Here is a 24,796-nt window from a genome sequence, read left to right as displayed (position 1 = left end):
TGTGTTGCTTCTGTGCAATCAGCCTCTTCCTGAGCCTCCCTTATCTGTGCTCTGTTTTATTCCACAAGCTTATGGTGCTCCATTGAGCCAGCCCTGCAAGCTAGGGCAATAAAACCAGAAGCCAACCAAGTCAGAGGAGGCCATAGGCTCGTCTCCCCAGGAGGACTGACCCTCACATTAGGATATCCCAGAGTGCCTCGCAGGACTTTCACTGCCTTCTGTGCATCCCATGGTGCAGTGGTTTCACAGATGGCAGAGAAGTTTTGTGAGAGGGCGCCATGTTGTTTGGTCTCACTTAAAAAACAAATGTCTTTATTTTTCAGAAATAAACCTTAGAAACAAGTGTTTTTATTTTTGAAAAAGAGAGAAAAAATGTAGGATTAACATGCTGGGAGTTTTCTTCCAGCTCAAGTAAGGTGTCATTTGTCTTGTTTCGTGTTCAGCACTACCAGACTTTTTCTGTTGGTCCAAAACAGATACATAACAAACAAAGTGTAACAATGGGTCAACAGGAAAATAGTGCAGCTATCTAAATGACTGTGTGTATATTGAAAGAACACAATCCCTGAATCCAAAGTATTCTTGGTGAAAAAATATGTTCCCATCAGATACCCGTCTTGTACCGCCCTACATCACTTGGGATCCTTCACCCGAAGGAAGTGGAAAGAACCACTTAGGATTAGGTAGATTGTGGCCTAATCAAAGTGTGAAGGGATGTAAAGTGTGTGGGTATAAATTATTGTAATGGTATCAGGGGGCACAAAAAAATTAACGAGAAGCAGTGCATGAAGTGCTCACTGTAGCGTGTGAAAGTGAAAGAATTAATATTGGGTTGTGGGAGTGGAAAAAGAGTTTAGGCTGACTGTGAGGAAGGCGAGGAGTACCGACGGACAGAGCGGTGCTCCATTTGTACCTGAGCTGTTGCCGGGTGAGGTGGAGAGTCCATTCCCCAGAACATGGGTGATATAATTTTTAATACACACCATACACTTTAAATCAGCAGTTGCACTTTATTTATAAGAAGGTCCTGATGAAGCAGACTGGTATCTTTTGAACCAACGAATACTGCAGAAACATGTCGACCAAGATAAAATCTCAGTAGTTATTTGTTACCACTACTTGCACTGTTTTTTAGCCTTGGGTGTGGGTAGGACCCCAATAAACTCTTTTTTTTTAAAGCACATTACGAGCACATAGCTAACTAAAATGGCTGCCATAACCAAAATGACTTCAGCTCATGCTAACAGCAATCTCTGCTGGTTTCCACAGATGCATCAAGGGGAATTGGTGTCTATCAGGAAGGCTGTGGGTCTGATGTTTCACAGTATCTCAGTCTGTCAGTGCATGAGTAGCTTTGTTATGCTAGGTTATGGCCACAACTGTCTTGAGTTAAGTTGGAATTGTGTTGTCTGGCTCAATTCCAAAGGGCTGTGCCGGTGTCAATCAGTAGATGGGTTGAATGGAGGTGGGGCTATTTAGGTAGGCTATGGTGGTAGGTAAAGATTGGATCATGACCTTCCCATTTTCATACAGGATGATGTGTAGATCACATGTTTGATTATGGTAATTTCAGATGCCATGGGGCCCAGTTACGAGCTGGTTTGCGTCACTCTTGCAGCACTCCTGGTGGTGAAAGAGTGACGCAAATCTTTAGTCAGATTTATGAATGCACACAAGGTCCTTATGCGTGGTCCTGAGCTGGTCCATAAATCTGGAGTAAGCCACCACAGCGAAAATCGCTGCCTTGCCTTACTCTGCCCCGAGAAGGCTTTCCATGGGCTTTGTGTGGGTGTTCCCATGCAACTCTCATGGCTTTTGATGCATTCCCAGATTTACCCGAACTTGTAAACCTGGGAATGTGGCAAAAAAATACACTTTCCCAGGAGAGGTGTAACAAGGAAAAATATCTTTATTTCTCCTTGTCACTTCCTCTTTCAATGTGTGCTGCATTCTGTAGCACACATGGAAAGAGGAAAATGCCTCTCAGGGCACTTTCCTGCACAAAAACAATCCTGTATGCAACGTAGGCACCCTTGCACGATGGTGCAAGGGTGCCTGTATTTGTGCTAGGCTACCAAAAGGGGACACCAGAGCAGGGGAAAAGGCAGGAATGCAACATATTGCCTTGAATACGACACATTCCTGCACTTTCCCCATCACACAGAGCAGCAAGTTGACTTGCTGCACTGCACTGCATGACTTTTTCATAAATAAGCCTCTATTGTTTCCCCCCTATAAAGGATTCTTTGTCTTCTCTGACACAATGGGGAATTGGCCATTATTTTGGAATCATTTCAGAAAGGCTAGGAGGAATAGGATCTCTTGTGTGCATCCTAGAGTCTGATCTTTGTTTTATGGTGGCCATAACAAAATAATGAAAAAGTTAGGCTACTCACTTCGAGAAGCATATACATATGAGACAGCAAAATTATGTCACTTTAAGTATCACTAATACAGAAATATATATGTAGAAGTAAGATGTCACATTGGGTTAAAAAACTCATTAATATGATCTCACATTTGGTTGATAACAAATTGTGGTGAAATATTCACTTTTGGAGCAACATCAGCATGATTGTGTAACAATGTAGGCAAGCAAACCAGGCATTGCCAAGAGCAAAACAGAAGGTAAACATTGCTGTGAAGTGCACTGTATTCTTTCTGAAGCTCTAACTGTGAAGCACAAATAAGCATCCAGCAATGCAATGTACGAGCAGAAACATGCAGAGGTCAGACCACTCCTCAACAAACCTTCGGCTGACCCCAGTGAGCTCCAGAACTACTGCCCTATCTCACTACTGTTCCCTGCTAAAGTCTTGGAGAAGGCCATCAACCTCCAACACATCAAATACCTGGAGAAGTACAACCTACTGAACCACCGACAATCAGGCTTCAGAGCCAACCACAGCACTGAAACAGGCCTGATCGCCACATCGGATGACATCCGCACACTACTGGACATAGGAGAATCAGCCGCCCTGATCCTACTTAACCTCTCTGCAGCCTTCGACACCGTCTCCTACCACACGTTCATTGCCATTCCAGTTTTGACCCAGCCATAAAAACAATGGATTTATGCCCAGGTCTCTGTACTGGGGTGAATGTATGACATTGTGCTGCATTCTGTCCATCAATTGTCCTTTTTGCATTTGTCACCTGAGTGGGACGGGTATGTCCATTCGTGGTTCCGTGCTTTCCATGCCACTGGAGTCAAGCTATCCTGGCTGATGATGTCTTGAAGCCTCCAAACCGGTCCCAGGATGCTTGTTTACAGTCCAGGGAGGACCTGGCCTGGCAGTTCGGGCTGGACTGTTCCCATTGGGCACAGGGTCAAGACTGATTTGAATTTGGCTGGGTCCAAACTGGAATGGCATGGTGAGCACAAAAGCAATGGATTTAGGATCAGGTCTCTGTACTAGGGTGAATGTATGACATTGTTCTGCATTCTGTCCATCAATTGTCCTTTTTGCATTTGTGATTATGAATGTACACCGGGTTCCCGAAAAGAGCTGGGTGGTAGTTTACGGTGGTTCATGTCCCCTGTGGGGAGGAACACGCTCCTTACACTCGACATGGGGAACCAGACTAAGTACCCTGCCATGAAGACTGTGTTGGTCAATAAGTTAGGACTGACCTTGGAGAAACACTACCAGCTGTTTAGGGGCAGCCACAAGCTGACCAAACAAAATTGGGTAGGTTTCTTAGACTATGTGGATAAGGCACAGAAGAGTTGGGTGTTGGGCAATAAGGTCAATGATTATGATGGATTGTACAACTTGGTCTTGAGAGAGCACCTCATCTTGACCTGTTTCACCTACCTGCGCTAACACCTGGTGGATAGCAAGCTGGTGAATTGCCGGTAGGTTGCTGAGGAAGCACACCTCAGGGCCAGCACCAGAGTGTCCAAAAAATAATTGGGTGAACTCCCAAAAGGTGGGCAAGGGTCCCCACCAAAAGAAGGAGGCAGATGGCAAAAAAAGGAGTCTTCTGTCATCCCTCAAAAACATTCCCGGGAAAAGGGTCTGGCCGGATTCCTCAGGAATCTGGTCCGCCCCAACTCCCCCCACACCCCCCCCAACACCCCAAAAAAAAGAAAATTACCCAGACCAGAGTTCGCTGCCAAAGACCCCTTAGTGCTTTGAGTGTTACGAGTATGGACACTCGAAAGGAGATCTTAAGTGTCCAAAGCAAGTGCCCCTGCCCACTAGAAGAAAAGCTTGAGGGGCTCCCAGCATAGTAATAGGAGAGTAGCTGGTCCCAGGTAATGGGGAGAGTTTAGTGTTGTCACCCTAGTGTCCCTGAGTGACAGTGAGATGGTTCCCAGGATCCAAGTGCCTGATCATACAGCAAAATACAGGCAAAAGGTCACCATCAATTCATCAATGGGCAGGGGGGAAAGGCTGTGAGGGATACAGGGGCCAGCATGACTATGTTAAGATTCAAATTCCCCACGTCACCCACCAGGTTGTAGTGGCTGACAATAGGGTTGTTTCCCGGTGGCCCAGGTGCCATTCCGATGGGGAGAGGTTTACGCCCCGTTAAAGGTAGCCGTAAGCCCCGCCATGGCAGTGGCTTGTCTGTTGGTAATGACCAGGAGCACACTATCTGGAAGGAAGTGAAGCGCCAGGCTCATGTGGAGATGTAGGGTTTACCCAACTGGATCTGTGCTACCACACAGTCCATGGCTTCCTGAGAAGAGAGTCAAAAGGGGCTGGAGTCTGGAACAATGTGCCAGTGCCCTGCTAATAAGATGAGAGGACAAGGACGGGGGGAACCAGCCTCATTCAGCTGCGCCTATGCACTAGCTCGTGAACGCAAGCTGTAGGCCAGCAAAAGCCTCTGGTGGCACTTTTAAAAGCCACTTACTAAATGTCTCGAAGAGACAGCCATGCGCTGTCTCAGGTGAGACCTGAAAACAGTTATGTTGAACTGTCCATTTCTACAAGCATGAATCCACGACCCAAGTGTGACTTTATAATGGGGTGAGAGAAGCTGCATGGACTAGTGTGACTGCAACTTCGACGTTTCGACCCTGGGCGGAAGCGCAGCTTAATATGCGTCAGAGGTGGGTCTTCATCAGGACTGGGGGTGGGGAAGCAAGTGTTGACAGCTGCAAGGTATAAATGCCCTGGATATTATTGAGTCGGTGGACTGGGATCTTGAATTGATCTTGATTTTCAGGAACTGGTAGACCTACACCAGGAGGTTGTAGTCTGAGGAAATGATGTTGTCTCAAACATGCTCCACCTGCCGGTTGGAGACGAGATAAACAGTAATTATGCCAACGCCGCGCTCAAGCGATCATTAGGATATGTAGAGACGTGACCTATTCTGTCTGCTTCCGCTCCTACAATAGGAAGAGAACAGTTTTTTGTTTTGTCGTATATGTTACCCATTTGTAGAGTATATGTATAGAACTTTTTCACCTATCACCACAAGTCAACTTTGCTGCACTTCAATCACTTCATCGCCGTGTATTGTATTGTCTTATTGACAGCCATATGCATTGATATGGATACATAATATTCATACAATACAATCGTCATTTTTTTTTACCAAAAATTGCTTTGTCTTTATGGTGTGTTCCATTTATCCCAATGTAGTTCTTGAAAAATGTTCTCGAACCATTTTCTACTTTTTTACATTAAGTTTGTAATGTTTGCTATTGAAAATCAAAAATTCAGAATGTATTACACACATTGAACAAAGGAATTGTCACTCTCCCGACAGAACTACTTCTTTACATATCTTTCAATCAAAACGAATCAGTGCCAGATAGGGCATGGATCAGTGGTGTACGTGGAACACCTGGCAGGCCTGGGTAGCGTGCAACCCCTTCAGGCCTAGGTTGAAGCCATCCTGTCCTGGGAGCCCCACAGAACCCAGAAGGGTGTCAGAGTCTTGTTCGGCCTTGCCAGTTATTACGGGAGGTTCATCAAGGAATATGGCAACATGGTTGACGGAACTCCGATGGCACACTAATGCACCATGATGCCTTTGTGAGGGAAATGAGGTGACAGATAGGTTGGTTCTGCTGCATGCACACATTTCCCGCTATATCAAAACAGTGTGGGCCCCTAGGGGGGATGAGCCACAGACCCATGCATGCACTGACACATATGCAATACTTGATGGGTAACGGGGGTCATATGAGAAAATGGTTGTACCGGGGTATCCATACATATACGTCTGTGTCACTACAATCGACTCGACATAGATGGGTCATGGATGTTGGCCGCACACTCACAGATAAAGAATGGGGGTTACTATTAGAACATCCGTGTAAGGTCTCTAGAAACCTGAAGTTTAAGTTTATCCAGCTAATGATAGTACACTGTGCGTATCTAACCCCACACAAACTCAGAAAAAGGTTTCCAGAGGCATCAGGTGACTGTCCCCACTGCTGTTATCCAAATCCGTGCTTACTACACATGTTGTGGGACTACCCAAGACTACTGAACTGTTGGTTGACTGTGCAGGAACAAGTTAATAGCGTGGTGCTGACAGGGAACATCAGGTCACTGGACTGTTGCATATTAGGTCGAGGCCCCAAGGGGAAGAAGGGAAATCCTACATGCAGGTTTGTGAACCTGGCAATGATATTGGCAAAAAGAAACATAACCATGAAATGGAAAGCAACCAGGCAACCTAAATTGTTAGACTGGTACAATGAAGTAGTGCGATGGGGGAGGGCAGAAGGAGCGGAGCTACATAGAGAGGAGCAGAAGGAGATGAGAAGGGTACCAATATTGCTTGACTGGAATGCAATAATGGAGGAATTTGTGGCCAAAGACCTACAAGAATAATACTGGAATGTATAGATTGGGATTGTGTATAATATCAGATGGTATGGACACTATACAAAGTGCAATACTGTAAATTGTATATAAAATGTTAATATTCTGCAACTGATCTACATGATATGTATCGCTGAACCTGCATAGATGATAGAATACTGTCATGTATACAAACGTTGGCTTGAGCCAGAAATGGGGGGTTAGTTGGGTAGGAGTGGTTTGTCTATTGTCTTGTTTGTATGCAACAAAAATGGTCAAGATAAACCTTGCAGACCAAGATGATTGTGTTATTGTGAAAATTCAATAAAAATATGTTTTTTAAAAAAGAAATGGTTGACGGAGCTGACTTTTTAGTAGGGGTGGGTGACAAATTCCATTCCGCTTGCGGAACTTGTGAAATTTCGGCATTTCCGCGTTCCGCATGGAACCCGGAAATATTGAAACTTCCGCGATCCGCAACGGAATGGAATTCGGGGGCATGAGGTAATTAAACCTCACCAGGATGCACTTACCGCAGCAAAATACTTAGCCCGGTGAAGGGTAGGCTATGGTGTGATTTTTTAACAATTAGTACCTTAGAGAGTATAAAATGGGTAATCTTTGCAGGTCATCAGGGAGAGAGAGGATTATCTCTAAAACCTGGGGGCATATTACCAAGGAGTAGCGATATATATCGCTAACTAGGCTTAAGCAACGATTTTTTTATCGCTAAGCATCGCCGGAAATTATCGCTGAGATAACGTGCTATTAGCAACGTTTATCTCCAAACAATAATTTTTCCGGCAATAGCGTGAATATCGCTGAATACAGCGATATTCACGCATTAGCGACAAAATACTCTTAGCCATGTTATCCACCTCCCATTGGATAACATGGCTAACAACTGGTCTGAGCAGGCGTTAGTTTTTGGCGATAGCAGGAATATTTCCATCGCTACGCCCGCCTTGCTAATAGGCGATAGCGACGTTAGCGACTGCTTTCAGTCGCTAACAGGTTGGGTACGCCCACTTTGCATGTCATTAGCGATAAATATCGCTGACATGCAAAGCGGGCCCCAAACCGCTCGCTATCGCCTAAAAGCTGTCGCTAACATCAGTTAGCGACAGCTTGCTAATATAGCGATAGAATTATCGCCGCTTAGCGGACGAAAACGTCCGCTAAACCGGCGATAATTGCCTATCGCCCCCCTTGGTAATATGCCCCCTTGTTCCTAGCACAGCAAACCTTTTACGGCTCGGGCCCCCTTTTAACTCTCACACAGATTAGTCCATTACCACCCGAGTAGAATTGCCTGACATGATACATTGTTGAGGCGTGTCATAATGTATTTCTATGACGTAATTTGGAGTTTTTTGTAATTGTCGCCCAATTTATTTAATCAATATTCAATGGAACATTTGCTTGAAATAATGGAAAGACAGAAAGGTTTTCTTTGCACATCAATGCGCTTTGCTTACTTATCTGGAAAGCTGTTGTCCTCTTGTGACTGTTCCTGTAACCCGCAATTGACTTTTGTAGGCGGATAAAATAAAACAAAACAAACCAAAAGCACAAACTGCATCATTAAAGCGATATATTCTGCAAGAGGAGAGCGAGATATTCTGAAAGAGGCGATAGATGCCGGAGGCTAATCTTTCCGAGGTTTAAATGTTTGCTGGTAGCCACGCCCACTCGCCTTCCTTCTTGCTATTGGCTTCAAGCACATGACAAGCCTCGCCTTCCTTCCTAGCACAGCTACAGCTAAACATGAGCACAGCTACAGCTACACATGAAAGAACACAATTGGATGGCATGACTTTAGGCATCCTCAATCACATTCCTTTCACATAGGCAATAGCAGGCGCTCCAGATTTCTTTAACCCAGATGAGATAAGGTTTGTGACTAGACTTCTAGCTTTTCAAAGTGCCATGGTTGTTCTCATCACTGTCAGCTACGTGACTGATGCGCTGAGAGCGGGAAAAACCAGCACCAAGAACGCGAGGAAAAGCAACTACGAACTGCCTGCTAAAAGCCCTATTTCGAAATGTAGATATGAATCTCGCAACATAATTTTGGAAAATAGCATTTTCATAAAACCGCCTGTTGACAGGAACTACACGGGGACTGCGCTTGAGAAAGTCACTTACTGATTATCCAATAGTAAGTACTCCAGCTGAGTAGAGGAATTGCACAAAACGGTGGCATTTCCTTGGATAAATATGCAGGGCAGGATTCATTCTGGCACGATGCTCATCTGACCCTGCATAGATTACAACGGGCGCAGCAAGAAATCTCTGCGAGAACGCAAAATTCCACGCGCTCGTGGAGATTTCTTGCAGTTTTGCTGAATTTTCCATAGGGCAACTCAGCAAATTCCACCCACCCCTACTTTTTAGGAGCAGCCCAGGAAAGTAATATGGACCGAGACCCCCACAAATTATGTTTAACTCCCTCAAATGGCTATGTTCATAGCTCCTGTGCTCCGGGCCCTTGACTTCTTTTGGGAATTCTTTACTCAGACAGATGCCTCCGAACAAGTTATCTGGGCGGTAAAATAAAAGAGGAGGGCCTAGACAGCCAGTAGCCTTTATCTACTGAAGGTTACTTCCTGGGTTACAAAGGTGGAGAGCTATTGAAAGGGAAGCTTTCGTGGTGGTCTGGGCCTGAAGAAGTCGAGGTTGTATTTGTTTGGCACTCACTTCTTGGTTCAAACAGACCACAGACCTCTCAGGTGGCTAATGCAGATGAGAGGCAAGAATCCAAAGCTGCTGGGGTGGTCCATTTCCTTACAGGGGATGTACTTCAGGATGGAGCACCATCCAGGGGTCAACCACTCAAACGCAGATTGGCTTTTTAGGTTCTTCCACCTTAATGAGGAGGACTTCCTGGAAGCTGAGTAGAACCCCCTCCCCCACTCTTGGCTGGGGGGGGGGGGGAGTGTATGTTAGACCTGATACACAACAGATAGTCTTTCTCTAAACATTTTGCTTTTTCCTCCTGGGTTTTGCTGATTCTCGTTCAGTGGACTCTATGATCTGGGCAGCTTCCCACTGTAAATGCAGTGTGAAATTGTGCATGCCCTTCCTACACACGTAAGGAAGTGGTTCTTACCTGCGTGTGCACACTTGCACATATGGTGCTTAAACATGGTTCCCGCCTGCCATTGCTAGCTGGTGTGCGTACTTGCACTTAGGATGGTATTAAAACATGTGGTCGGCCTGCCATTGCAGGTCAGAGTACTAACCCAAAGCATCTCAAATCCAACCCATGCTGAGGGACACATTTGGACCCAGTCTTCAGATCGTTCAACAACATGAGGGACAAAATACTGATGCCCTTCACGTGGAACAACCACATCAATGTCAGTTTCATAATCGACATCCATCCCCTCTAAAGAACCTTTATGATGGGGCCAAAGTGCCATCAATGTCAATGACAAACACAATTTCTGGCCACCAGACAGCCTTCTGCCCTCCTGGGGAGTCATGTGAATGACTCAAAAGCTCAAGAACAATAGTAGCCTGTACAGAAGGAGGTGTCCCTACCCTGTACAGGAAACCCCTCAGGGTGTTGTCCCAAAAGGCTAGCTTCAAAGGCAAAGCTGGCTTTGGTAGGCAAATGGCAATCTCACTCCTGAAGGGCTGTCCCTTTGTTCAGGTAGACGGGATGGCAGCGGGAACCGAGAGGGGAGCCCTGTGCCCAAACCGGTTTTCCTATGGACGTGTAGCACACAAGTGGCCACACCTCTAGGGGTTTTAAAAAAAACGTTATTTATAGATTAGTAACACATACAAGACACATCTAGGGTTGGCTACCAAGCTCCTAACATCTAAATACGCATTCAGGCATCTTGAGAGTGGGTAGAATAGTGCACTCTGGGATTGTTAGATGCCACACAGCCGGAGGTTGTCACAGGGCAGGAGGGATCCTGGTAGCCCATTGGCTAGCGACCAAATCATCCTCCCAGGGCACTTTAAAGGCATAAATATGGAACCCTCTCTAAACCTCAGATCACAACATAATTGAAGAAAGAACTGAAGGACTGCCCTGCTGACCCCTGGGCCTGGCAAGAGAGGCTGCACCATTTGCTCAACTGCACCTGTTGCAACTTGGGGTAAAAAAGAGAGGACTGTCCTTGTGGCGCCTCGCTCATGGAAAAATCACTCCTGAGCCCGAGGCCAAAGAAGTGACTTCAAGTGTCAGTCAGATGATCCCCTTGGAACCAGCACTGGGGCCATCAAAGCTGAAGAAGCCCCCCCAGCAAGCCAGTAGCCACATTCTTTGAATCACTGCTGGGAAACCCAAGAGACCGATCGTCGATGGCCAAAAGTTGCACCCAAGTTTGCTGGACCCAGGATTGCAATTTGTGTCAAGATTGGCTGCCTAAGATGGACACCAGCCTTCACCAAAGGATACCACTGGACCCACTGTGTACGGCAGCCTTATACTGTCTCAAAGAAAACTTTGAGAGACACCACCCCTGTGGCCAAAATTGCCACACCAAATCTGTGGTCCGAGGAATGACTGCAAGGACACCTCCATTGACACAGCACCCAGAGCATTTTTCAGCATCCTCAGCATCGGGACCACTCAATTGAAGTTTATGGTGGTGTTGATGTAAAGTGTGGAACTGAATTTGCGACTGCTTTGGTGAGCGGATAACTGTCCAACTACTTCTTACTGGCACCTATGACCTTCTCTCTGTTGGATTTGGTCACCCTTCTTAGGCCGGAACAGCGGAACACAACTCTTTCAAACTTTTCAAAAGTTTCTAAACTTTGTGGTCACCAATACTTTGGCCTAAAATGCTGAGATTTATATTTTACTTAAAAATCTCTGGGACACATTCTCAAGGATGTTTTGCTGAGTTTACGGCACTTTATCACAGCCAAAGTCCCAATATATTTATCAGCCTATTCAAAAGCTGGTGCTAACAGCCCATATTACCAGTTTACTTGCGATAGCAGCCGCAAAAAACATCGCCACAGATGACCCCAGCATCTATCGCTAATGAGATGCAGAGTAGGCGTTCTCGTGCAAAAATCCGCAACAACACCATTCCGCAACATTCTCTATGACCAGCCAGATCAGTGAAAAGAACCCAAAACAGGTAATAAGGTGCATTAGCAGCACGAAATTAACACCTGCTGTGACCTGGTGTAAAGTCAAATGACAGCCTGCACCAGAAAAGGGAGCCCAGCCCAGAGCCACACCTGAAGATCAGCAGATCCCATGGAGCCACTTATCATGCAGCTCGGAGCCCCAACAGGGCCACAACACCCACCTCCACCACCCCTAGTACCCTACCCCCCGGACCCACACCGTCCCCCCCAGACCACCACAGAGGCAGCGCAGATAAAGACAGCGATCTTCAGAAAACCCACCAAACTCACAGACCTAACACCAGAGGTTGTCATTGCCCACTACAGGCACAAAAGAATAACCATCCTCCGCATCCTGACCCACATTGCCCACAGGCTAACGGTACCAACACAGAGGACAACCAACATCCAACCTCAGACAAAGCTGCTGGCCGTGCTGCACTTGTTGGCCTCTGGTACCTTCCAAACAACAACCGCCAGAGTCAGAGGAGTAGCACAGCCAGCCCAATCCAAGTCCCTCACAACGATCTTAGAGGACATCATCATCTTGGTACCCCACTACCTATACTTCCCCCACACTGTGCAGGAAAAGCTGAAGACAAAGCAAGGCATCTACACCATAGCTGGCATCCCGCACGTGTTAGGGGGCAATTGACTGCACACATGTCCTACTTGTTTCCCCTGGCAACACTGCACACAATAACCCCAACAGAAAGCACACACATTCCATCAATGTGCAGCCAATAGTGGACCACCAGGGAACCTCCACCAACATCGTCGCCAACTACCCAGGCAGCGTGCAAGATTTCTACATCTACCAACAGTCCATCATCAACCAGCGCTACCAGGATGGCACTTATAGAAATGCACTGCTCGTTGGCAAGTACCAAATGAACATACCACACACCTCACATGTGCGCACATGTTACAAACTCACTTACAACATGCCAAACAACATGCCCACTCACCAGACACGACGCACAACTTACTGTGGGAACCTGGGCCAGCCATGTACATAAGCCATCAACAGCATGGCACCTCAGTCACACAATAGTAGATTGTGGGTAGAGGTGGAGACCAAGCATGTACGAAGGAGGCAAGTGACCCATGAATGAGAATATACACAATGCCAAGTGTGGCGTGGATGTGATGGCCAGACTGCAGTATGTAGACCACACACATATCCATGTCGACATACACTGCTGGTGTATGGAGTGTAGTGGACAGATCTCAGAAATATAGCTTGTTACGCCCCCCGTAAGCGTGAGCGTAGTGGGCTGGCCCGGCGTATGCCAGGCCAGCGTAGGGGTGTGAATAAAAATCAAGTAACTCTGGGCGTGGTTCTCTTCCGGAATGCCCAATGTCTCTGCCATGGCGGCACCTCTCACCCCACCATGAGGCCGACGCTGTCGCCGTGAGCGATGTTGACTGTGATCCTGCGCGCCTGCTGCACCCCGGGCTGCTGGCTCCTGGACCCGTCTTGCCTGCCCCTGTGCACCCAGGCCTCACACGCTCATCTGCCGACACCGGTGTGTGTCAGAGGGAACACCACAAGCTGGTGCAAGCTCCAAACCCGAGGCCCGCGACCCTGGCAGCCTCCTCAAAGCATCACGGCCTCCGCGACACACGCCCGCAGTTGATGTACTCCACCGGCATACACAGCGGACTAGTAGGTCACACATTTGGAACTGAGTCTTGATTACACTATGGCAAAGTACATTTTTTTCATGGCAGAGTTTATATCACTATACTTCCTTCGATGTGGTGCCACCAAGTCTATGTATAGCATCCCAACCACACGTGTGTGTGGGTCCACGCAGACTACTGCCCTCGGACCACACTGCGCTCGAGTAGGTCACACAGTTGGAGCTTAGTCTTGATTTCTTCATGGCAGAGTTCATGTCAATGCACACAAGGAGAGGTGTAAGAGGAAGACGTGTGTCAGTCAGGAGGAAAAAAGGATCATCGTTACGGAGGTGAAAATCCAATGGTCGCACACTGCTCGTCCTATCAGGGTGTTACCCCAAAGCATTTTGGTCCATGAAGTAAGCATCAGCGGGCGTGCCTCTGCCAGAGTCTTGAGAAAAAATCACTGTTGCGTTGGCCATCCCTGGACACGTGTTTCGAGGTTGTTACCTCTCATCAGCAGGGATTAGGCATGTGTGTAGGGTCGCTGCGTAGGCTGCCAAAAAATGTTCTCAGGTCCGGGACCGCTCGTGGCATGCAGGTGCGTAAAACCATGAGATCGTTAGCCCCACCGGCTCAAGGGAGCCTGAATATAAATGAAAATCCAAAGGTCGCACACTGCTCGTCCTATCAGCGTGTTACCCCAAAGCATTGTGGTCCATGAAGTAAGCATCAGCGGGTGCGCCTCTGCCAGAGTCTTGAGAAAAAATCACCGTCGCGTTAGCCATCCCTGGACACATGTTTCGAGGTTGTTACCTCTCATCAGCAGGGATGAGGCATATGTGTAGGGTCGCTGCATAGGCTGCCAACATTTTTTCTCAGGTCCGGTACCGCTTGTGGCACGCAGGTGCGTAAAACCATGAGCTCGTCAGCCCCACCGGCTCAAGGGAGCCAGAATATAAATGAAAATCCAATGGTCGCACACTGCTCGTCCTGTCAGCGTGTTACCCCAAAGCATTGTGGTCCATGAAGTAAGCATCAGCGGGTGCGCCTCTGCCAGTGTCTTGAGAAAAAATCACTGTCGCGTTGGCCATCCCTGGACACGTGTTTCGAGGTTGTTACCTCTCATCAGCAGGGATTAGGCATGTGTGTAGGGTCGCTGCGTAGGCTGCCAAAAAATGTTCTCAGGTCCTACCGCTCGTGGCACGCAGTTGCGTAAAACCATGAGCTCGTCAGCCCCACCGGCTCAAGGGAGCCTGAATATAAATGAAAATCCAATGGTCGCACACTGCTCGTCCTATCAGCGTGTTACCCCAAAGCATTGTGGTCCATAAAGTAAGCATCAGCGGGTGCGCCTCTGCCAGAGTCTTGAGAAAAAATCACCATCGCGTTGGCCATTCCTGGACACGTGTTTCAAGGTTGTTACCTCTCATCAGCAGGGATTAGGCATGTGTGTAGGGTCGCTGCTTAGGCTGCCAAAATATTTTCTCAGGTCCGGTACCGCTTGTGGCACGCAGGTGCGTAAAACCATGAGCTCGTCAGCCCCACCGGCTCAAGAGAGCCTGAATATAAATGAAAATCCAATGGTCGCACACTGCTCGTCCTATCAGCGTGTTACCCCAAAGCATTGTTGTCCATGAAGTAAGCATCAGCGGGTGCGCCTCTGCCAGAGTCTTGAGAAAAAATCACCGTCGCGTTGGCCATCCCTGGACACATGTTTCGAGGTTGTTACCTCTCATCAGCAGGGATGAGGCATGTGTGTAGGGTCGCTGCGTAGGCTGCCAAAATATTTTCTCAGGTCCGGTACCGCTTGTGGCACGCAGGTGCGTAAAACCATGAGCTCGTCAGCCCCACCGGCTCAAGAGAGCCTGAATATAAATGAAAATCCAATGGTCGCACACTGCTCGTCCTGTCAGCGTGTTACCCCAAAGCATTGTGGTCCATGAAGTAAGCATCAGCGGGTGCGCCTCTGCCAGAGTCTTCAGAAAAAATCACTGTCGCGTTGGCCATCCCTGGACACGTGTTTCGAGGTTGTTACCTCTCATCAGCAGGGATTAGGCATGTGTGTAGGGTCGCTGCGTAGGCTGCCAAAAAATGTTCTCAGGTCCTACCGCTCGTGGCACGCAGTTGCGTAAAACCATGAGCTCGTCAGCCCCACCGGCTCAAGGGAGCCTGAATATAAATGAAAATCCAATGGGCGCACACTGCTCGTCCTATCAGCGTGTTACCCCAAAGCATTGTGGTCCATCAAGTAAGCATCAGCGGGTGCGCCTCTGCCAGAGTCTTGAGAAAAAATCACCGTCGCGTTGGCCATCCCTGGACACGTGTTTCGAGGTTGTTACCTCTCATCAGCAGGAATTAGGCATGTGTGTAGGGTCGCTGCGTAGGCTGTCAAAAAATGTTCTCAGGTCCGGTACCGCTCGTGGCACGCAGGTGCATAAAACCATAAGCTCATCAGCCCCACCGACTCAAGGGAGCCTGAATATAAATGAAAATCCAATGGTCGCACACTGCTCGTCCTATCAGCATGTTACCCCAAAGCATTGTGGTCCATGAAGTAAGCATCACCGGGTGCGCCTCTGCCAGAGTCTTGAGAAAAAATCACTGTCGCGTTCGCCATCCCTGGACACATGTTTCGAGGTTGTTACCTCCCATCAGCAGGGATTAGGCATGTGTGTAGGGTCACTGCGTAGGCTGACAAAAAATGTTCTCAGGTCCGGTACCGCTCGTGGCACGCAGGTGCGTAAAACCATGAGCTCATCAGCCCCACTTGCTCAAGGGAGACTGAATATAAATGAAAATCCAATGATCGCACACTGCTCGTCCTATCAGCGTGTTACCCCAAAGCATTGTGGTCCATGAAGTAAGCATCAGCGGGTGCGCCTCTGCTAGAGTCTTGAGAAAAAATCACTGTCACGTTGGCCATTCCTGGACACGTGTTTCGAGGTTGTTACCTCCCATCAGCAGGGATTAGGCATGTGTGTAGGGTTGCTGCGTAGGCTGCCAAAAAATGTTCTCAGGTCCGGTACCACTCGTGGCACGCAGGTGCGTAAAACCATGAGCTCGTCAGCCCCACCGGCTCAAGAGAGCGTGAATATAAATGAAAATCCAATGGTCGCACACTGCTCGTCCTATCAGCGGTTTACTCCAAAGCATTGTCGTCCATGAAGTAAGCATCAGCGGGTGCGCCTCTGCCAGAGTCTTGAGAAAAAATCACCGTAGCGTTGGCCATCCCTGGACACGTGTTTCGAGGTTGTTACCTCTCATCAGCAGGGATTAGGCATGTGTGTAGGGTCGCTACGTAGGCTGCCAAAAAAATTTCTCAGGTCCGGTACCGCTCGTGGCACGCAGGTGCGTAAAACCATGTGCTCTTCAGCCCCACCGGCTCAAGGGAGCCTGAATATAAATGAAAATCCAATGGTCGCACACTGCTTGTCCTATCAGCGTGTTACCCCAAAGCATAGTGGTCCATGAAGTAAGCATCAGCGGGTGCGCCTCTGCCAGAGTCTTGAGAAAAAATCACTGTCGCGTTGGCCATCCCTGGACACGTGTTTCGAGGTTGTTACCTCTTATCAGCAGGAATTAGGCATGTGTGTAGGGTCGCTGTGTAGGCTGCCAAAAAATGTTCTCAGGTCCGGTACCGCTCGTGGAACGCAGGTGCGTAAAACCATGAGCTCGTCAGCCCCACCGGCTCAAGGGAGCCTGAATATAAATGAAAATCCAATGGTCGCACACTGCTCGTCCTATCAGCGTGTTACCACAAAGCATTGTGGTCCATGAAGTAAGCATTAGCGGGTGCGCCTCTGCCAGAGTCTTGAGAAAAAATCACCGTCGCGTTGGCCATCCCTGGACACGTGTTTCGAGGTTGTTACCTCTCATCAGCAGGGATTAGGCATGTGTGTAGGGTCGCTGCGTAGGCTGCCAAAAAATGTTCTCAGGTCCGGTACCGCTTGTGGCATGCAGGTGCGTAAAACCATGAGCTTGTCAGCCCCACCGGCTCAAGGGAGCCTGAATATAAGTGAAAATCCAATGGTCGTACACTGCTCGTCCTATCAGCGTGTTTTCCCAAAGCATTGTGGTCCATGAAGTAAGCATCAGCGGGTGCGCCTCTGCCAGAGTCTTGGAAAAAAAACACCATTGCGTTGGCCATCCCTGGACACGTGTTTCGACGTTGTTACATCTCATAAGCAGGGATTAGGCATGTGTGTAGGGTCGCTGCGTAGGCTGCCAAAAATGTTCTCAGGTCCGGTACCGCTCGTGGCACGCGGGTGCGTAAAACCATGAGCTTGTCAGCCCCACCGGCTCAAGGGAGCCTGAATATAAATGAAATCCAATGGTCGCACACTGCTCGTCCAATCAGCGTGTTACCCCAAAGCATTGTGGTCCATGAAGTAAGCATCAGCGGGTGCGCCTCGGCCAGAGTCTTGAGGAAAAATCACTGTTGCATTGGCCATCCCTGGACACGTGTTTCGAGGTTGTTACCTCTCATCAGCAGGGATTAGGCATGTGTGTTGGGTCGCTGCGTAGGCTGCCAAAAAACGTTCTCAGGTCCGGTACCGCTCGTGGCACGCTGGTGCATAAAACCAGGAGTTCGTCAGCCCCACCGGCTCAAGGGAGCCTGAATATAAATGGAAATCCAATGGTCGCACACTGCTCGTCCTATCAGCGTGTTACCCCAAAGCATTGTGGTCCATGAAGTAAGCATCAGTGGGTGTGCCTCTGCCAGAGTCTTGAGAAAAAATCACTGTCGCGTTGGCCATCCCTGGACACGTGTTTTGAGGTTGTTACATCTCATCAGCAGGGATTAGGCATGTGTGTAGGGTCGCTGCGTAGGCTGCCAAAAAATGTTCTCAGGTCCGGTACCGCTCGTGGCACGCAGGTGCGTAAAACAATGTGCTCTTCAGCCCCACCGGCTCAAGGGAGCCTGAATATAAATGAAAATCCAATGGTCGCACACTGCTCGTCCTATCAGCGTGTTACCCCAAAGCATAGTGGTCCATGAAGTAAGCATCAGCGGGTGCGCCTCTGCCAGAGTCTTGAGAAAAAATCACTGTCGCGTTGGCCATCCCTGGACATGTGTTTCGAGGTTGTTACCTCTTATCAGCAGGAATTAGGCATGTGTGTAGGGTCGCTGTGTAGGCTGCCAAAAAATGTTCTCAGGTCCGGTACCGCTCGTGGAACGCAGGTGCGTAAAACCATGAGCTCGTCAGCCCCACCGGCTCAAGGGAGCCTGAATATAAATGAAAATCCAATGGTCGCACACTGCTCGTCCTATCAGCGTGTTACCCCAAAGCATTGTGGTCCATGAAGTAAGCATTAGCGGGTGTGCCTCTGCCAGAGTCTTGAGAAAAAATCACCGTCGCGTTGGCCATCCCTGGACACGTGTTTCGAGGTTGTTACCTCTCATCAGCAGGGATTAGACATGTGTGTAGGGTCGCTGCGTAGGCTGCCAAAAAATGTTCTCAGGTCCGGTACCGCTTGTGGCATGCAGGTGCGTAAAACCATGAGCTTGTCAGCCCCACCGGCTCAAGGGAGCCTGAATATAAGTGAAAATCCAATGGTCGCACACTGCTCGTCCTATCAGCGTGTTACCCCAAAGCATTGTGGTCCATGAAGTAAGCATCAGTGGGTGTGCCTCTGCCAGAGTCTTGAGAAAAAATCACTGTCGCGTTGGCCATCCCTGGACACGTGTTTTGAGGTTGTTACATCTCATCAGCAGGGATTAGGCATGTGTGTAGGGTCGCTGCGTAGGCTGCCAAAAAATGTTCTCAGGTCCGGTACCGCTCGTGGCACGCAGGTGCGTAAAACCATGAACTCGTCAGCCCCACCGGCTCAAGGGAGCCTGAATATAAATGAAAATCCAATGGTCGCACACTGCTCGTCTTATCAGCGTGTTTCCCCAAAGCATTGTGGTCCATGAAGTAAGCATCAGCGGGTGCGCCTTAGCCAGAGTCTTGAGAAAAAATCACCGTCGCGTTGGCCATCCCTGGACACGTGTTTCGAGGTTGTTACCTCTCATCAGCAGGGATTAGGCATGTGTGTAGGGTCGCTGCATAGGCTGCCAAAAAATGTTCTCAGGTCCGGTACCGCTCATGGCACGCAGGTGCGTAAAACCATGAGCTCGTCAGCCCCACCGGCTCAAGGGAGCCTGAATATAAATGAAAATCCAATGGTCGCACACTGCTCGTCCTATCAGCGTGTTACCCCAAAGCATTGTGGTCCATGAAGTAAGCACCAGCGGGTGCGCCTCTGCCAGAGGCGCACCCGCTGATGCTTTACTTCATGGACCACAATGCTTTGGGGTAACACGCTGGTAGGATGAGCAGTGTGCGACCAATTGGATTAACGTTACGGAGGTGATCGAATGCTACCAACAACTGCCCTGGTCTCACTAACGATGTGCATCACGAGCCAATGACACTTGGCTGTGGGCCCCCGCTGACCGCTGCCTCTGGCCTACACTGCGGTAGAGTAGGTCACACATTTGGGACTGAGTCTTGATTTAGCAATGGCAGATTTCATATTATTGTACCGGCCTCATCCCAGACTGCATCCCCTCTCAGCCCCGATGCCACTAAGTCTGTTCCCCGACATTCATGGACACTCTCTGGTTGAACTTTGGTGGTGTCTGAGTCTATGGACTGGTGGTTCTCTTCATCCTCATGTAGCGGATACCGATAACGAGGCAGTAGCATTCCACTCCTCAATTTGCCGCTTCCGAATGGTTTTTGACCTCTGCATCATGCCCTGGAGGACACCTTCCACTGCCCCCGCAACACTCTGCCAGATTTACCTTCAACATCGACGAGGACCCGCTCAGTCCGCATGGCCCTACCTCAGTGCACCGCAAGTCACCGTCCTGTGGCGGTGTGTTTGTGCCGGCCGCAGTGCATCCTGGGCCACTAACTCTGTGCAGCTCAAGTCAGGGACTCTGTCTGATGAGATATTGGATGGCCTCTGAGACGATGGCCTTGGGGTCATCAACGCCATATGTATGTGGCCCTGCGTTGTCCGCTGCCTCTGCCTCTGCCCTCAACTGCGGTCCAGCAGTGCTCACACATCAAATCGAGTCCTGACCGAACCTGACTTCGCATCACCGCAGGAGGCACATGCCATCACCGCTAGGACCACCTCCAAACGCTAACTGCCAGAGTCGGAACAGTCATACTGCACACACCTGTCGTGGATGCCATCATCTGCCTGGTCCCCTGCTCAGCACTCCAGGTGCCACTAACTCAGTGCACCACAACTCATGGACCATTTTTGATTGCCTGGTCCCTTGCTCACCTAGCGGTTCCTGAGGTGGAAACCAGGAATCTTTCTAAAGCATTCTGCCAGCACTTAACGCTTAGTTTTTAAACTTGCACCTTGTTACTTTTAATTGTGCTTTGCATTCTAATCACGCACTCACCCTTTCAGCCGATTAGGCGCTGACTGAGGAAAGATGCAGAAACTTTTCAAAGCTGCCATCTTGGGGGTAACCACTGTTTGCGGGCCAGTTGTTTTCGCCCTGACACTACAAAAGACATTGCTAGCGTGCACGCGCCCTCACCTAGCGATTCCTGAGGCGTAAGCCGTGAATCTTTCTAAAATTAAACAAAAGAAATGCCAATACTGTGTCTCTATTTCACTCGATGACCATAAACCATACGAATTGCACACTATGGTTCATTGACAAGATTTGTCTGAATAAATCTCTTGTTTTATTTTTGAATCATATTTCTCAAAAGGTAATTTGGTTATTGTTTCACCACTTTAGTATAAAATACAAGACCTCCTATACAAATGAACACAAATACAAAAATACTTTTTGACTAATTTACAAATATACAAGTTTTCATTCATTCAAATACAGTCATACCCTCTCATACATACACAACCATTATTTGCCAATGAAACATCGAAGAACCATGGTCCAGGCGATGGTGATTAGTCGTTTGAACTACGGGAACGCGTTATTGTCGGAAGTGGGTGAGACACTGCTTGCCAAGTTACAAGTGATTCAAAACACCACCACAAGAATGATATTAAACCGTCCTCCAGGTTCCTCTTCAGCCCTTTTATTGTGAGAGCTTCACTGGTTACCAGTGAAAAAAACACTATTTTTTAAAGATTTGCTGCCTTACCTTTAATGCTCTGAATGGTAAGGGCCTTCTCTATTTACAAAAGAAATTCACAAAGCAGATCTCAGGTTGTAATCTTGGATCCAAATCATTAGCTCTCCTAAAGGTCCCCCGAATAGGTCTCAGCCGCCCCGGGGGTAGAGCCTTTTCGTACATTGCTTCCAGGTACTGGAATCAGCCTCCAAGGGCCCTACGTAAATGCACTTCTTACCTTGTTTTCAGGAAAAAGTTAAAAACCTTTTTGTTCTAACTACACTCATTAAATTATACCGACTTCTACCTCCTCTCACTAGGTAAGCGCCGAGATGCCCCCGGGTGAGTCGTGCGCTATAGAAGTATATTTAACATAACATAACATAGAGTTGGGTGCTGTGGAGAGCTCACGCAGCAATGTTATGTTATGTTATGTTGAATTTATAAAGCGCACAGCTACTTAAAGTGTCCCGGCGCTAGCTCCTGAAGAAAGAAATGTCTGATTGTCTGATTAATAAAACAAAGTCTTGAGATTCTTTTTGAAGATCAATGGGTCTTGAATAGGTCGCAGGGCTTAGGCCAGCAAATTCCAGGCTAGGCCAGCACTGCGCACAAAGGAATTGCCACAGAGACGCTGATGCTTAAATTTAGGGGTCTGCATCAGCCATTGGGCGGAAGACCGAAGCAGTCGCCCTGGCACATAGAAGGCAAATCTCTTTTGTAGGTATAAGGGGCCGGTACCATACAGGGCCCGATGAGCAATAGTCAGCATTTTTAATTTCAAGCGTGATTCAACTGGCAGCCAGTGCAGGGCACGCAGATGTGACCGTACACTGTCTCTGGGAGACAAGATTAGCGCACAAACCACTGTTTCTCTGGCAGAACTGGGCAAGAGGGGAAAAAACGTCCTCAAGCTCTTGAGAATGCCGAAACAAGTGCCGGCCAATTTCTTCACATGCGTCACAAAGCTCAGGTTTTGATCAAACCAGACACCGAGATTTTTCACTGCGCCAGTTCTTTCAGAGGGCCGAGGAAAACCCGGAGGCCAAAGCCTCTCTCTGAAATCCGAGGAAAAGGAGCCAAACAACAGCACCTCAGACTTCCCTTCATTACATTTCAGTTGAGCATTGGCCAGCCAGTGAAAAACAGAGGATAATCAGTGTTGGGCCATCCCAACAGAGTCATCGACCTTGTGCCAGGTAAACAACAGCTGGGTATCATCGGCGTAAGCCATTCCCTTAGCCCCCAGTGACTCAGCAAGATACACCAGAGGAGTCACATAGATGTTAAAAGGAGAGGGCTAAGTGATGAACCCTGTGGCACTCCCGTGGACACCAGCAGGGACGCAGAGGCACTCGGGGAAAGCCAGACCTGCTGCTGCCGGCCCTGAAGGGAGGAACTAGTCCGGCGCAAAGCCTTGCCCGCAATGCCTATGTCAGAGAGGCAATGTCAGCTCATACAGTGTGGGAGACCTGGGACGATGATGAGCAAGATGATGCAGGTGTAACACACCCCACTGCAGCTGCATCAGGAATATTCCAAAGGGACACAATCCTAGACATTTTCTCCACATGAATGCAATCAGCTCTAGTGCCCCAACCTCAGTTCACTGCAACTCATGGACAATTTTTGCATACTGGGTGACTTCTGTACTTGCTCCAGCTACCACCATGATGCTCCACAGTTGTCTCTGTAATGCTGGTGTTTTCTGTTTCCGTTTTAATAGTGTTCACTGTTCAAGTTGTTGCCAACACCAACCACTCCTTCTGGGCTGGCTTACGCTCACCCCACACACATCCAGCACAGGCGTCACTGTACATGTGGCCCTGCCAATAAAGGAGAAGGGGACACGTACCCGTAGCCAGTTCGACTAACTATCTGCATGTGTCAGTGTGGTCATAATGTATGCATGAGGGCCCCGGGCCCTAAAACATTACATTGTGCTGTGTACAGCGGATGCAACCATGTCACCCCTAGCAGTGGGTAAGACTTTGGACATGTAGCTTTGTCATCACTCACTCCATATGTAAGAGGAGTGGACTGGGCCGTCGTACGGATGTCCAGCGTGGGTGTGTGAATGATAATTCCAGGGCTCTGGGCATGGTTCATTAAAGGAAATGTGCAAATGCATGTGTCTCTGCCGCAGTGTGGGTCTCCTTTGTGGAGTGTAGGTGGTCCATGATGGGACTTAGACACCCACATATGTGATCTAGTTCAGCTTTCATGAGCTTTGACCCCACACGCACCTGTTCGGTCACCTCCTTTTGGAACTCTAACACCTGCCATTGGAATGCAATATGTGCCTCCGTCAAGTGTTTGGTGCCAGCCGTGGTGACGGGTGCTTCCTGCTGTGTGGTCTGTGCAGGGGCTGGGGTTTCCTCTATGTAGCTTCGCTGCCCTGGTCCTGGGGGTGGGTTGATTAAGATGTCCATGAGCTGTTGTAGGGCGTCGGTGTCGAAGGTGTGGTGGTCCTCTCCAGCAACACTGATGGGTTGTCTGATCTGCTCTGCTGGAGGTGTTGTTTGTCCCTCTGCAATGTGAAGGGGAGATGCATGTTGACATTGTGTTGACATGTATGTTGTCGCATTGTTCTAGTTTACATGCAGACTGTACGACAATGTACATTGTGACTGTTTGGGAGGTGCTGGATATTTGATGCGGGACAGTGGACATTTGGACTACATGACGGATGTAAGGTTGTACACGTACATTTCAATCTCACTGTTTCCTGCTATGTTAGATGTGATTGGCCTGTTTTTGCGCATGAGCAGACTCTGTTGTGTCCTCTGTTCTGCAGTGTCGGTGTTGCACTTTGCACCACATTGTCGTGGGATGTGCTGTTATTGCTATGTGTGTGTGCTGCAGTGTGTCACGGGGATCAGGGACATGATCCTGGGTGATTGTGTGCATGTGTCCCCCCGTCCCCCAAGTCCCTGGTCGTTACTCACCCTGTTGATGTTGTGTCAGGTCCTATCGAGCTGTGTCCATACTCCCAGCTCCTTGCACCATCTCCACACTGATAACTGTGGCCTCCATTTCCTCCAGCTCTTCCTGTGGCGCAGGATTCCCACCTCCTTTCGCCGTTGCTGCCTTCCTGTTGGCAGCAGGCTTGTGCTTGGTTTGGTTTTTCACATCATGACAGCGCCTCTTGGCCTCCTCCATTGACCTCCTCGACACTCCGACTGCATTCTCATT

The 24,796-nt window shown here is 48.6% G+C and overlaps 1 protein-coding gene across 1 annotated transcript in view; it reads left to right on the top strand.

The window, feature by feature from the left end:
- Positions 1-24,796, top strand: part of LOC147730218 (pinopsin-like) — a 136,589-nt gene that overhangs the window by 98,180 nt on the left and 13,613 nt on the right. The window lies entirely within an intron of this gene.

Source organism: Lissotriton vulgaris, chromosome 2_1 (genome assembly GCF_964263255.1).
Source record: "Lissotriton vulgaris chromosome 2_1, aLisVul1.2, whole genome shotgun sequence".
In the NCBI taxonomy this organism is placed as follows: domain Eukaryota; kingdom Metazoa; phylum Chordata; class Amphibia; order Caudata; family Salamandridae; genus Lissotriton; species Lissotriton vulgaris.
Note: the sequence above shows the minus strand (reverse complement) of the source record. Positions and strands in the feature narration are given on the sequence as shown.